This window comes from Heteronotia binoei, chromosome 5 (assembly GCF_032191835.1).
Source record: "Heteronotia binoei isolate CCM8104 ecotype False Entrance Well chromosome 5, APGP_CSIRO_Hbin_v1, whole genome shotgun sequence".
NCBI lineage: Eukaryota > Metazoa > Chordata > Lepidosauria > Squamata > Gekkonidae > Heteronotia > Heteronotia binoei.
Window position 1 is genome coordinate 78,876,053 of NC_083227.1, and position 14,977 is coordinate 78,891,029.

Consider the following 14,977-nt stretch of genomic DNA (forward strand, 5'->3'; position numbering starts at 1 on the left):
CATTAACACAAGGAAACAAGATGGCAGCATATAATGGCATGGGCACAATGGTGTTGGGCAAGACAGAAGCTTGCAAAGCCCATTAGAGAAAACCAGAGCCCGTGAGAGCTTACCTGCTTTTTTTTTAACTACTGCTTCTTCATTATGACAGAAAATGAGACATGTGGCTGTGGGGAAGTTTCTTCATATATTGCTGAACAGAAATAGACAGCTTGGGTGTATCCTATAGTGACACAGTTTGGCCTCTTTGCAAATGGCAACTCACCATGCTATTCAGGAATCATCAACTGAAATAGCTGTTTTTCTCCTCCTTTCATAGAAACATTATTGTTGATGTTGTTGCTATTGTTATTGTTGTTATTAATTGGACTTAATTGCCCAACCTGGCTTGCACCAGAAATAAAACAATAAATAGATTAAAACAGCACAACAAGTTAATTAAAATTAGAACGCTCCAAGATAGTGTCCTGTAATTTTGCTACATTCTGGACTACCTGGGCATCCATAATGGGGGAGGGGGGAAGGGAATTTGCAAAGTATTTTTTGGGGGGGGAGTGGAAAAGGAGGTGCCAGCTATATGAGAAACTTGCTGCCCTCAACCAAAAACCTTTTTAAAGACTCACTATTGAAGGAGTATCTCATACTGTTTTATAACATATAATGTACATATCCAAAATTATAAATCAAAAGTACAATAAAGTATTTGCCATTTTTCATCATGAAAGAGTTCATGTAGAGTAAAGACTCCAAGGAGTGCAAAATCCTAGTAGATGCGCTTTGACCTCTCCTGATGGATGATAACACGTTCCCTAGGTTTAAAAAGCTGTGTTTCGGTTGTAGACCTTCGTCTTGATCAATTCACTTCATATTATCTGGAATCAATGCTCACAACAATGTGCACGTGACTAGTTGTGAGCATTGGTTCCAGAATATATGAAGTGAATTGATTGAGATGAAGGTCTACAACCAAAACACGGCTCTTTAAACCTAGGGAACATGCTATCATTTACACTTTATTATAAAGACATTGCCTCAAGTGTTGAGTCTTCAATGTACTGCAAAGTAGTTTTTGACATCCATCAAGAGAGGTCAAAGTGCACCTACTAGGACTTTGTACTCCTTGAAGTCTTTAAAAAATTATTTGTACTGAGCAACTGCAGCATATTCTTGTAAATTTCACTGAAATTGACTTTTTTTGTAGAACACAGGTCTCCCCTGCTTCCTAACTTTACTGTGTTCATCCCATTTGGTTTGCTCAACCAAAAACCTGGCAGAACATCTCTGCCTTACAGGCCCTGTGGAACTGCATAAGGTCCTTCAGTGCCCTGATGTCATCTGGCAGAGAGTTCTACCAGGTCAGGGTCAGGGCCTTCTTGGTCCTGGCCCTGACCTGGTAGAACTCTCTGCTAGATGACGTCAGGGCCCTACAGGACAACACTCTGGTGATCCCTGGCCCTAGGGAGGTCCAACTGTCCTTAACTAGGGTTAGGGCCCCCTGAGGACAACAAGACCTCCTTACGGCCAGGGATCACCAGAGTGTTGTTACCAGCTGAGTGCAGTGCTCTTCCAGGGACATACCAGAGGAGATGGTCCTGTGGATATGTTGGTCCCTGACCACTCAAGACCTTAAAGGTCAAAAACAAATAATGGAATCTGACGCAGTACTCCACTGGGAGCCAGTGTAATGAAAAAAATGTTGTTTATTTCCATTTTGTTTTGCCTTTCTGCCACTGTAAAACCTCAAACGGCTTTCATAGGATTTCTGGGAAATCTCCTGTCTGGTGAGACTGGCTCAAACTCAGATAAGTTGCTGGATCCTTCCATCCATGTGATGGAACCATGTGCTCAGAGATGTGGTTTCTTTAGGATGGCTGAGAAAGATAAGCATCATCCCCCCATTCAAAAAGTTCTCATGTTTATTTTTCTTTTTGGAAAAGTGCTCAGATGTTAGGGATGTACCAGTCATCAGACTGGGCTACATCTAGATTTAGGGGGAAACAAAAATCCCATCTATCAGTACACACAATTGGACACAAAGTGGGAGATATGTCTGAAACAGCTGCTGGTAGTTCTTTCTAATAGGCAAATGTCTCATCAGCTTTAAATGGAATCCATTATTGCTCGATACAGTCAAAACAGCTAGACATGAAATTCTAGTGCATTGCAAATATTGGTTACTATGGATCCAACCACCAGCAGCTGTCAGAATGAGCTATCGGGGGTTATAAATGTGAGTGTTGTATTGGAAGTGGCAAACTCTGTCTTGTGCTTACCATAGAACACAATGATGTAATATGCATTGGGTAGGAAGTGCATAGAGAAGAAAATGAAGCAGAGGAGGGGGAGAACCAACACATTTAACTGGACTTTGGGCAGCAAATTAATATGAAAGTGGTTGGCTGGCTGCTGAAATCACAGGAGTTGGCAATTCTACAGTGTAGCTGGTTGGACTTGTTTTTTCCTCCTTTCATTTCGAAATTTAGTGACAGAAGGATGATTTTCAGGCTAATTCCTCTCTGGATTGCTAACATACAAGCACCCAGAAATTGACATTTTACACAAAGCAATGCTTGATCCAGACAAACAATATAGCTGCTACGTGTCTGCAGAGCTAGCTTCCTCCTTTCTTTCTTTCCCCCCAAAGGCATTCTTTTGCTGCCACCTGCGATTGTATGTTCAACATATTGCATACTCAGAATGAAGCAAGATTGGGTTGGACGAGCAGAGCAGTACATTGCTGCGCCTTTAATAACTCGATGTTAATGCACAAAGGATATAAAGCCATTATGCTAAAAAGAGTCTTGGTCAAGGATATCTGACCTCAAGTTTGACCCAGTGCAGAACGTTTTAGACCCTCTAATGGGAAGAAAGTCCTTGAGAGACTAAAGAGCTTCCCACTAAGTAAAAGAGCTAACCTTCCGTCACAGAGAAAATTAAAAACAAACTCAAAATAGTCACTGTGGAGAAATGCCCTTCAGAGGCTTGGAGGTCAGATTAGACATGGGCTGAAATCAGAAACATGGATTGAGATAACCCTGAATTTTCCTGGAGCTTCTGCCTCTACCCAACATCAGAATAAATCCAGTTTCTAATTTGTAGCCTGTTCAAACTCATTAAAACAACTCTGGAACATTTCAGGCTCTGACAGGCAAAAAGATCTTTATTCAAGGTCCTGCAGGGTTCCCTTGCATTAGTCTTCAAGAAAATGATTGCAAAGCAGAGTATTATTAAGCATAATGCATTGAAATCACAAAGATAATAGCTGGCAATGGTGTTATTGAAGGCAGGGTTGCCAGCCTCCAGGTGGGACCTGGAGATCTCCTGGAATTACAAGTGATCTCCAGAGGATGGAGATATTTTCCCTTGGAGCAAATGGAGGATGGACTCTGTATACCCCAATGAGGTCCCTGTCCTTCCCAGGCTCCATCTCCAAACCTCCAGGAACTTCTCGACCTGGATCTGGCAACCCTATCTGAAGGTTGGTTTTTCTATTTGATAGGATTGCTTTGCTATTAAAAAAAAAACTAAGAAAAAAAGTTGAGCATGCTAAGTCAGATAAGCCATTTTGAATTAGAGCTACCAATGATTTTGCTACTTTTTTTAAAAAAAGAAGAGTCTTCCAATGAAATACTATGAACTTTTTAAACCTCTGCAAGAAAAATGTGATTGCAGCAAAATGTCATCAACCTTAACTCCCTGACCATGAGAGAATAGCTGATTAAGATATAGCAGAGAGCTGAGATGGCTCAGTTCTCTGGATATATTTAGCAGAAAGAGAATCCACTCAGAAACCACATAGTTGGTGCTTGTGAATTCTTGTTTTAACAGTGATATACATACCACAATTTTTTATTATTACAATCTTGTTGCATATGTTTTCAAGTAATTCATTACAAATTTATTTATACCTTGTTTTTAGGGTGCCCAGTGGAGGGCTGGAAAACTCTTAGAGGTTTTGGGGGGTGGAGCCTGGAGAGGGTAAGGTTTGGGGAGGTAAAGGACCTCAGTAGGGTCTAATGCCATAGAAGTCACTTTCCAAAGCAGCCATTTTCTCCAGGGGAACAGATCTCTGTAGTCTAGAGAACAGTAATAATTGCAGGAAATCTTCAGACCCCTCCTGGAGGTTGGCAACCTAATAGTTTAGCATGGTCTTTCTGAAAATGGTTTTTATCATGCTTTAACTGCCCTGTTATTGTACTTTCTACATAACTGTTTTATTTTCCTGTTACTTCATTGAATGGTTCTAGTGATATTATTGGTTTTAGTGGTTCTCACTGAAGTATGCTAAAAGAAATGGCAGTACAGAGAAGTTGTAGTGGTATGATGGAGTACAGTTATGCTTAGGACTAAGCTTGACATATTTCTGGACAGTAACCCCCCACTGTCAGCCCCAATCCCTCACCCTTGAGAAATTGAGGAAATGCGAGAAAAAATGGCTAGAAAATGGCCTTCATAGTGATACTGTCTCTGTGATATTCACCATAGAGATTAAGGGGAAAATCTAGATCATCACCTGGAAGTAGCATCACATCCTTCTCATAACTCCTTCCTCTCTAGGGTTCCCAAGTCTAATTCAAGAAATATCTGGAGACTTTGGGGATGGACCCAGGAGACTTTGGGGGTGGAGCCAGGAGACATTGGGGGTGGAGCCAGGAGCAAGGTTGTGACAAGCACAACTGAACTTCAAAGGGAGTTCTGGCCATCACACTTAAAGGGACCACACACCTTTTAAATGCCTTCCTTCCATAGGAAATAACGAAGGATAGGGGCACCTTCTTTTGGGACTCATAGAATTGGACCCCCTGGTCCAATCTTTTTGAAACTTGGAGGGTATTTTGGGGGGAGGCACAAGATGCCACGCTGCAAATTTGGTGCCTCTACCTAAAAAACCAGCCCCCCACAGAGCCCCAGATACCCATGGATCAATTCTCCATTTTTTCCTATGGGAATACATCTCCATAGGGAATAATAGAGTTTCCAGCAGACATTTCCCTCCCCTCCCCCACTTTCTGATGACACTGAAGCAGGGAGAGCGCCTCCAAACCAGGGGATCCCCTGCCCCCGCCTGGGGATTGGCAACCCTATTCCTCTCCAGGCACTGCCCACGAAACCACCTGGCATTTGCAAAGGCCGTATTGGCAATACTGGTTACAGCCATCATGGCATCCATTTTATAATAGTGATTGCCTCAACAAGGTTTAGAGCCCTTGGCTTAGTGGTGAAGTAGGAGCTTTGCATTATGATGTTGCATTTCCCACATTGTCCATAAAAGCAGATGTTGGGCAGCAGTGTGGCTGAGAGAGAGCCTGAGGGGCACATAGTGAGCTGCTGCTGATTAGCAGCACAGAGGCTTCTGGTCTACATTATCACAGAAACCCCCACAAAAGCCCTACCTTATTTGGCCAGTAAGGATAGGAGCTGAGGGTGATAGTGAATCACTTATACTAATCCAGCGTGTTCATGGATCTGAATCAAGCTGCTTATAGTATGCTCCTTATGCACCCTGCAGAAATTAGAGCATTTACCTAGGGATAAGGTACAACTAAGTATTGAATTGGCACAGGTATTGAATTGCTTCTGAAAGAAAACTTAGGGAGTATAGTGTAATTTGAGATGACAGGCCATGCAAGCCTTTCAGTATATCCTGCCCTGACTTTCTATAAAGGGACTTCAGTGGATCTTCCAGAATGAGTCAGTGCAGATTTGGAATTCTATGGGAAGACAGAAAGGGCCAGCCACTGGGTGTCACTAGCGTTCCATTAAAAAAAATCAAATAGTCTTGCTTTTAAACAGAACAGAGGAAGCAGTTGACATTTTGACCTGTTCTGATTCTGCAATCCAGTTCCTTCTGAACTCCTCATTAACACCATCTAGGATGGTTCCCTATTTTCTAAGGGCAAGCATTTTTCCCTATCCATTCCTAACAGATATTGTGGAGACTTCCAAAACAGATTGATTACCACGATTCATTGCAGACATAACAAATACTATGTTTTTAAAAAATTAAAAAGGTTGCATCAACCTTCACCATGAATATTTGCTAGATATTTGAAGCTACCTACTGAGATTAATTTCAAAAGACTCTTTGTTGGGAATTGGATTATTACAAGGTTATCAGTTTTGCAGCTGTAGTTTTGTGGTTGTTTGTTGAAATACTTCATTTTAAGGAAGATCCATTTTTGCAAAGATGAAACATTATCTTCATTTTTTTCAGTGACATACTTGTAAATGCAGACTCTCCATCCAGGACTAATGGAAGATATATCCATTTTTATGTTTGCACTATTCCTAATTCTCACAATTTTATTTGGACTGGTATGACATTGGGAGGGAGGAAATTGTCTATCATACTCTTTATTGGATCTGAATTTCTATTTCTGTTTTCTTGTCAAGTAATTGCCTCAGTACCATAGTTGAGGAATGTGTTAGAACACAAGCTGCATACACAAACACAGTATCACAACTGAGAAATTACATCTTTTTATCTAGCACAAACAGATAATTTTAAAAGATATTCTTTTTCAGGGCTGGTGCTAGGGTTTTTGGCACCCTGGGCAAGCTGCCCCTAGCACCCCCCCTCCCCAACACACACAATTTTTTTCAAAATGGAGAATTGTAGGAAACATGAAGAAACTTAAAACTGTTTACATTTTTAATTAGGTTTTTTTAATTTTTAATTTAATTTTTTTTTAAAAAAATAGTGAGAATAAGATCAAGTATTACATATCCAGATCTACAAATTTGGATTGCAACATATCCAAGCCTCAAAAAACAGCTGCACAGTGCCACAGTAAATAAATCAGAAGGAGTCACAAACCAGCTCTATTTGCTCACAGAAAACTATTTTATGACCAAGTTCCAATCCTTGCATGAAACCAGACCTGCCTTCAGACCCCAGACCCCAGAACAGGCCAGTAGTCTCAAGAAAAAGAACTACAAACATTTGGCACCACCAGCCCACTCTTCCACTCCATGCAGGTTCCAAGAACTTTGAAGGATACGATACAGATATTTAAACTGAAAAGTGTACAATGGGGTAATAATACATAGGGAGAGAGAGCCCTGCTCTCAGTGCCAGTAACCTGGCAATGCAAGAATGCAATGCAACCAGTATGACCACATTGCCTTTCAACTCATTTCCAACATACTCCCATAGGAACAGGGAAGTCCAACAAAACACACACGTACAGAGATCTGGGTGTACAGTTTTTTTAAAAAGGTCAGTTCAACTAAGTTTGAGAATCTCTGGTCTACATAATGAAAACACATCACACACAAGGAGAATGCAAAGAGTAAAGTTGGAAAGAAAACAAAAACCCTTTCTCCAAAGCACATGAGGCTGATAATATGGACTAAGCATTCCAATATTAACATGAAAGAAGCTATTTTAAAATGTTCAAAATTCCACTTTAAACCTTGCACTGATGGTAAAAAAATAATTAACTGGAAACCCTGCATATGTGTCCGACCCTATTTACATTGGGGAGTGATCCAAAGCTCTTTCCAAAGTCATCCATGCTTTATGTCTTAAAAGTCTTCTGCATCCACATGGATGTTTTTTGTCTAATGGGGTCTGCAAACTGCAGATGGGATTTTTCTGAGAGCATCCACACAACCTTATATTCTTCCCAGGTTTTTCTCCATTCTCAGTGTGTTGTATCCAAATCAGGCCCATGCTACACCTGAGGATTAAGTTTGAAATGAAAACTGTAGGCTCACATCTAATCAGAAGCCCCTGCCCTGGCTGGAAAGACTATAAAAGGTGTGAGCTGCCCCCCTCCCCTCAATTGTTAAGAATTTTCCAACCCAGAGCTGGCAAACCTACTCAATAGGTAAGCAAAGCCAGAGCCCAGAAACTGCCCTTTTCCCTAAGGCCAAATTTACACATGCCACTTTTTAGTTTCTCTCCCACTGCCTGTGTGCATATGTGAAGAACAGAAAGGATGCCTGCTCTCAGGCTGCTGTTTGAAATTGTTTCCATCCAGATCCTCCCTCAAACCTGTCGAGTTCCTCGTAGCACCATTGCTGCACTTGCTGGTCTCCTCAGAAGCCAGCCCTTGCCATTACTGCTTCTCCTCCTCCTCCTCAGTAGACCTGTTGGCCTGCTGCCTGCTTCACCCCCTCCGATGTCATAGCCAATCACTGCCCTGAGGAGGTGGCTCAGCAGCCAGCAGAGCAGGCACAGCACTAAGCCTGGGAGCCGCTAACCCTTAGCCCCCCCGCCCCCGAGCTGGGCAACAAGCCCAGCAGAATGCCCCATTAAGTGAAGTGGAGGGGGGCATTTGCAAGGCCAGCAGCAGAACCAGTGCAAAGGAGGAGGAGGAGCCTCAACCAATGGAAGGAAGAGATGCTTGACTCAGTAGCTTTGCTTTGTGATTGAGAGCCTAGCAAAGTAAGCTCTCTCTCCCCCCTTCTTCAGCTAATGGAGAAAATAGATTTGCTCTGTAGCTCCCCAGAGTGTGACACCTAGGCCAGGCAAACCTCACCCCCACACAGACACCAAGCCCAAAGAAGAACTAACAGTAAGATAACTTTTTTAAAAAAATGGCTGTTACAATTAGTCAAGCCAATTACTGTCTAGTCCAGGGGTGTTGAACTCGTTTGCTATGAGGGCCAGATTGGACATAAATGAGACCATGTCGGTCCAGGCTATATCGGGCCAGGCCATGTGTGTATCTATTTAAGATTAGGTAGCAGAGATATAAACTTTTTAAAGGACACAGACAAACATGACTAAATTAAAAAAAAACACCCTTAAAATAAACATGCTTAAAAATTAGCATTTGTTGGTCTTAAAGGTGCTTTCTTTGTATTTCTTCTATGAGATCCAGGGAACTGGGTAAAGGAAGCTCTGGCTCTTTCCCTCCTTACCAAGGGAACCAGGAGGGGAAGGAGCATCAACCAATGGAGAAAATCAAGGTTTTGCTCTATAGCCCTGTGCAATTGAGCAAGCCTTGCAAAGCAAGCTGAGATGCAAAAAGGAAGCAAGAGAGAGGAAGAAGGAAGCAGACAAGAAGCAGTTGCTCGGGGGGGGGGGGGCTGATAGGAGCCCTCCGGGGGCCTGATTCAGCCCCCAGGCTGCATGTTTGACATCCCTGGTCTAGTCTCTCCAGGCAGGATCTGAAGTCCACAGACAGCAGGAGAGTCAAGTTCAGAACAGCAGCTGAAGCAAAAGCCAGCCACACAATCTCCAACCAAACCTCTCAGCAGCAGGGGAAACTAACTCAGCCAAACCCTTGCTCTTATGCTCTCTGCTCATGCATAGAGGAATTTTAAAAAGAACAACCATCTTCTGTGATTGGCTAAAGAGTAATCTATGTTTACCCCAACCTGAAATCCTACTGGCCAAATTGCCTCTGGTCATTTTACCTTCTCTCCTGTTCCCTGGGAAACAAAACAAGGTAAGTAGCTGGCTTCAGATCACTTTTGAAGCCAGCAACAACCCTGCAAAGCTGTAAACCTGCCATGTAATGCCATTTGCAAATGCACTGCAGTGATTGGCTCTAAGCTTCCCCTAATGAGCATTTGCCATTGGCCTGCAAAGATGACTCTTTCCTCTCCCTCCTGTTGCCATAGAAACCAGAGCAAACAGCTGGAAATAGCCAGAAACAAAAAAAGTGTTTCCCTTTAATATTTAAATCCCCCAGAGCCACTATTCGGTATTGCCAAATACACCCAAATGATTCCAGCTTTTATTTGGAATTCTCTGTTCAGTAGCCAAATCAGATTCTAAAATCCCTGTCTTGATTAGTGACAGAATGTATTAAGAGTAGTATAGTAGTAAACCCATGGCACATTTAAGACCAAATTGTTCTGCTTCAGACCAACACAACTACCCATCTGATTACTTTCTGGCCATTATTTGTATTCATTTTATTTCATGATTATTGAAAATAATTGTGTTGCATAGAGGAGAGACCCTAACCTGGATAGTCCCAGCCTAACCTGATCTCACCAGATCTTAGAAGCTAAGCAGGTTCAATGTGGAGGCAGGCAATGGCAAACCACCCCCAAATGTCTCTTGTCATGAAAACCCTACAGGTCACCATAAGTCAGTTGTGATTTGATAGCAAAAAAAAAAAAAAAGATGTGTATTAAAATTATTTGCCCTGAGTGCCAAATAGGTTAGGTATGCCACACCTATGCTGGATCCAAGCAACAGAGTGTTTGGACATAAGTCTCACATAAGGTTGCTAACCCCCCTGTGGGGCCTGGAGATCTGGAATTACAAATAATCTCCAGTTGACAGAAATTAGTTTCCTGGGAACAAAAAGCTGCTTTGGAGGGTGGACTCTATGGCATTAGACCTTTTGAGGTCCCTCCCCTCCCCAAACCCCACCATCCCCAGGCTCCAGCCCCCCCAATCTCTAAGTACATGATTTTGCTATTCACGTTGTACTTTGTCCTGAGCCCCAATGGGGAACGGGTGGAATATAAATAGATAATAATAATAATACTTTCCAACTCAGACTGGGCAACCCTACTCACCAAGTTGCATAGGAAGATTACTTTCTACTACTTACTTGTGGGAGTGGGCCCATGAGATGGTAGGAAATCTACATATCATCCAACATTGCCTAAATTTGTTTTTATTAACTCTTCCTGCTTCTGCTTACTGCCTTAAAATTGATCTGTGGGTTCCCCTTAGTGCAGGGGATCCAGACGAATTACTGCTGTCTTTTATATTTTCACAAGGAGAGCAGGGAGAATGTCTTTGTCCTAGTTGCCTTGGCAGTAACCTGAGATCCTTTTTTTTTTTTTTGCACCTAGCCCATATAAGACCCCCACCCCACCCCAACTCTATTCTATCTTTAAACTATTATAGATAGCAGCCTTGGGCTTTTAATCATACCAACATCTTTCTCTCTCCCTCCTCATGTTTTACGGAACATTGTGCTTGAAGACAATTTCTAGTGAACTCAAGAGCCTGCTTATTACTTTGTGATATTTTATTTGGCCCTAATAAAGGCATCCCCCTACTTCTAAAGCTGGGTAAATTAAATCAGTTAGCTCCCAATTTAGCATGCCAAGGTTTACAGCCCTACAATCCAATCTGATCCAGCGTGCCCCACTGATTTACATCCCTAAATACAGGGGCATTGTATTAATTGTTCGCAGGGAACACATTCCCAGCTGTATAAACCAGTGATCAGGAACACACAGTCTTGCCTTGAAGGGTTGTTTTTTAAATTACTATTATTTACAGAACAAAAAGAGAAGAACCGCTGCCACTGCTGGGGTGATTGTGATGTATTTCTGCATTACTGTAATGGAATTCTCCACCAGGATGCCATCAATATTTTGGGGAGGCGGGCAAAAGCCAGAATTACTTCCCAGTTTGCATTCCATCGAGGTTTATTGTATCAACATTTGGTCTAATTATCTTCTTCCCTGTTTGCTCCTGGGAGTTCACGAAGTGTAAAGAGATGATAGCTTGTCGTCTTTTCATCTAGGAAGGCTCAGCATGATCCAGTGGGGGAAAAAACAGAAATAAATGAAAAAGCTTCTAATATCTTGGCTGACTCATCAGGAATCTATAGTGTTCCCTTCCTACCCAGATACTGTGTAAACTATTAGGGAATTCTGTTTGAAATTCTATTTCTTTATCTCAAACAGTGCGATGGATCACTGGATCAAATAATCATTGAGAGGCATTTAACATGAAAAAGCAAAAACATTTATTTCTACAAGGAAAGGGTACTGGGAGGTGAAAATAACAAACACTATGGAACTACATCCTCACACTAGAAGATCATGTGCTTAATGGAGGCTACTTACTCCTTCATCTTGACCTCTCTGCCTGAGCAAAGGAAGTCACCTGACTAACTGAACAAACAGACAAAACAGGTTTTCCCACTTCAAGGTTTTCCCTTGATTGACAGCAGTCAGTATCTTCTTCCCAGGTCATGAAGACAATAGGGAATCAGGCACAGTGTTAACCCTATAATGACTGGAACTTTAGAACATTGCAAAGGACATACAAAACAGATACATATTTCCAACATAAACCCCCTGTGGAGAAACACCATTTTAGGCCTGTGCTTGTCTGGGAGTTGGCTAGAGGAGTCTTAAACTCTAGGCAAGGCTTTGGCCTAGTCTATTCCTTCTTCCCCCTCCCCTCGTGTCTGGAAGCAGCTCTTCTGAGGAGGCCTCCTAGAGAGACAGGAAGTCTTTCAGGCTGGTCTTCCAGAAGGCTGCAGGAGGGATAACCAGTTCCTGGGCGGGAACTGGGTTTTATATTAGAGGTTTTTGGAGGGAAACGGGCAGTAAAAAGTTGTCAGGGGAAGCTGACAGTAGGCTTCCCAACCACCCCGCTTTGGAGGGAGACTTCTGGTTTTGCAGCTTCATCCCCCGGTCTCCAGAAATCGGGAAGCGGGGGGGGGGGGTGCAGGGGGGGGGGGAGAACATACCTGTAGGGTATTGAGCTCCTGAGCAGTTTGTAAAACGGCTGCCCCTTTAAGGCTGGGCAAGAAGGAAGAAACAGGAAGGGCTTCGGAGAACGGCCCCTCCCTTTCTTTGCTTTCGTTTTCAAAGCAAGAGTTCTCCGGAAGAAGATCTGGTAAGTATTTGTGTGTGTGAGAGAGGGAGGGGGCAGGGAGGGGGGGATTCCCTGGTATGGAGGCCCTCCCCACCTTTAGAAAGCGTGTGTGGGGGGGAGAGGGAAATGTCTACTAGGCACTCTATTATTCCCTATGGAGAACAATTCCCATAGGGAATAATAAGGAATTGATCCGTGGGTATTGGGGGCTCTGGGGGGGCTATTTTTTGAGGTAGAGGCACCAAATTTTTAGTATAGCATCTAGTGCCTCTCCCCAAAATACCCCCCAAGTTTCAAAACGATTGGACCAGAGGGTCCAATTCTATGAGCCTCAAAAGATGGTGCCCCTATCCTTAATTATTTCCTATGGAAGAAAGGCATTTAAAAAGGTGAGCTGTCCCTTTAAATGTGATGGCCAGAACTCCCTTGGAGTTCAATTATGCTTGTCACATCCTTGTTCCTGGCTCCACCCCCAATGTCTCCTGGCTCCACCCCCAAAGTCTCCTGGCTCCGCCCCCAAAGTCCCCAGATTTTTCTTTAATTGGACTTGGCAACCCTAGCTGACAGTCAGTTTGATTTGAGTCTTGGTGACTGGTGAGTTGGTTCTGGATGGTATGGTCAGGGCCAATTATATATTAGGGAAAGAAGGAGCATTTATCCCTACTTTCATTTATTACTTCTGTTCACCCTGTATTTAAAAATGCCTGAAAATAGTTGCATGTTTTAAATAAATGCTTTATTTGTTTAAAAGGTAGTCCCTCTGTACCACCAAGGTTCCCCAACTGCCTTAGACCACACTACTGTTGGAGGGGAGTCCAGGGAAGGCATACAGTTGGCAAGGGTGCCAATCCTCCAGGGGTCTCCTAAATAGGGTTGCCAAGTCCAATTAAAGAAAAATCTGGGGACTTTGGGGGCGGAGCCAGGAGACTTTGGGGGTGGAGCCAGGAGACATTGGGGGTGGAGCCAGGAACAAGGATGTGACAAGCATAATTGAACTCCAAGGGAGTTCTGGCCATCACATTTAAAGGGACAGCACGCCCTTTTAAATGCCTTTCTTCCATAGGAAATAAGGATAGGGGCACCATCTTTTGGGGCTCATAGAATTGGACCCTCTGGTCCAATCGTTTTGAAACTTGGGGGGTATTTTGGGGAGAGGCACTAGATGCCTCTACCTCAAAAAATAGCCCCCCCAGGGCCCCCAATACCCACGGATCAATTTCCTATTATTCCCTATGGGAATTGTTCTCCATAGGGAATAATAGAGTGCCTAGTAGACATTTCCCTCCCCCCCACGCTTTCTAAAGGGGGGGAGGGCCTCCATACCAGGGAATCCCCCCTCCCTGTCCCCTCCCTCTCTCTCACACACACACAAACACTTACCGTACTTGGTCTTCTTCCAGCAGAATGTGCTTGCTGTGAAAACGAAAGCAAGGCTGCACAGGAAAAGAAAGGGAGGGGCTGTTCTCCATGGAAACTGTTACTTTCCCATGAAGCCCTTCCTGTTTCCTGTGCAGCCTTAAAGGGACACATTTTAAAATGGATCAGAAGCTCTACAACACAATGCCTAAAGGTATGTTCTCTCTCCCCCCCCCGCCCCCAGATTTTTTGAGAGTGGGGGAGGAGGATGCAATTTCGGGGGTCCCCCGCCAGGGCGGGGGGGTTGGGAAGCCTACTCCTAAAGAAGGACTGTGGTCTCTGTGTTAACCAGGTGCTGGGTTGGCAGAGGACCTTGAGGCCAGGCCTCAGAACTGGCAGGAAGGTGGATTGGGAGTCCTGTTCCTCTCGGTCAGGAACCCCTAAATTTAACAGGTGGTGGCAGCGTGCCCTAGTGGCAGGAAGAAGATAAGCTCCCTTCAGGAGTTGCCAACTCAAAAGGGAGTTGATGGGACCGGGTCTGAAGGCAGAATTGGTTCCGTTACACCCCCAGTGGATAAAAGATGCATTTCTGAAAAGTGGAAAACATTGGTTATTTAATAACAATAATTTCCCAGCAAAATACAGTGATCTTCCTTGTTGGTAGTAATACTGTTCTGCTTCTAGGCTCCCGCTTTAACAGCTACAATGTCAACAGAGAATACAGAAAGGGGGGAAGATGGTGGTCCTTCAGTGACTGCTGATCATATTGTGCTCTTCTGGCTAGGTGAGGAGAGTCCAATCCATGGGGGCAAAACCATAAAGAATTGCTTTAACAGTGAGTTGCTCTCAAACGGAGTGCTGTTGCCAGACTTTCAGAAAAGAAGAAACAGGCCTTGGCAACTAAGGCATTAAAAGACAAGAATATCTAGGGCAAGAACTATAATTCTGCTGGGCCCACATGCAAAATCAGAGGAAATAGAATGTTGCCCACATGGATCCCAGAGAGGGGTTCTGCGAAAACCCACAGCTTTCCCCCTCTAAAAGAGGACTGCTTTAATAACCTCTGGCAGAGTTAATCACTAG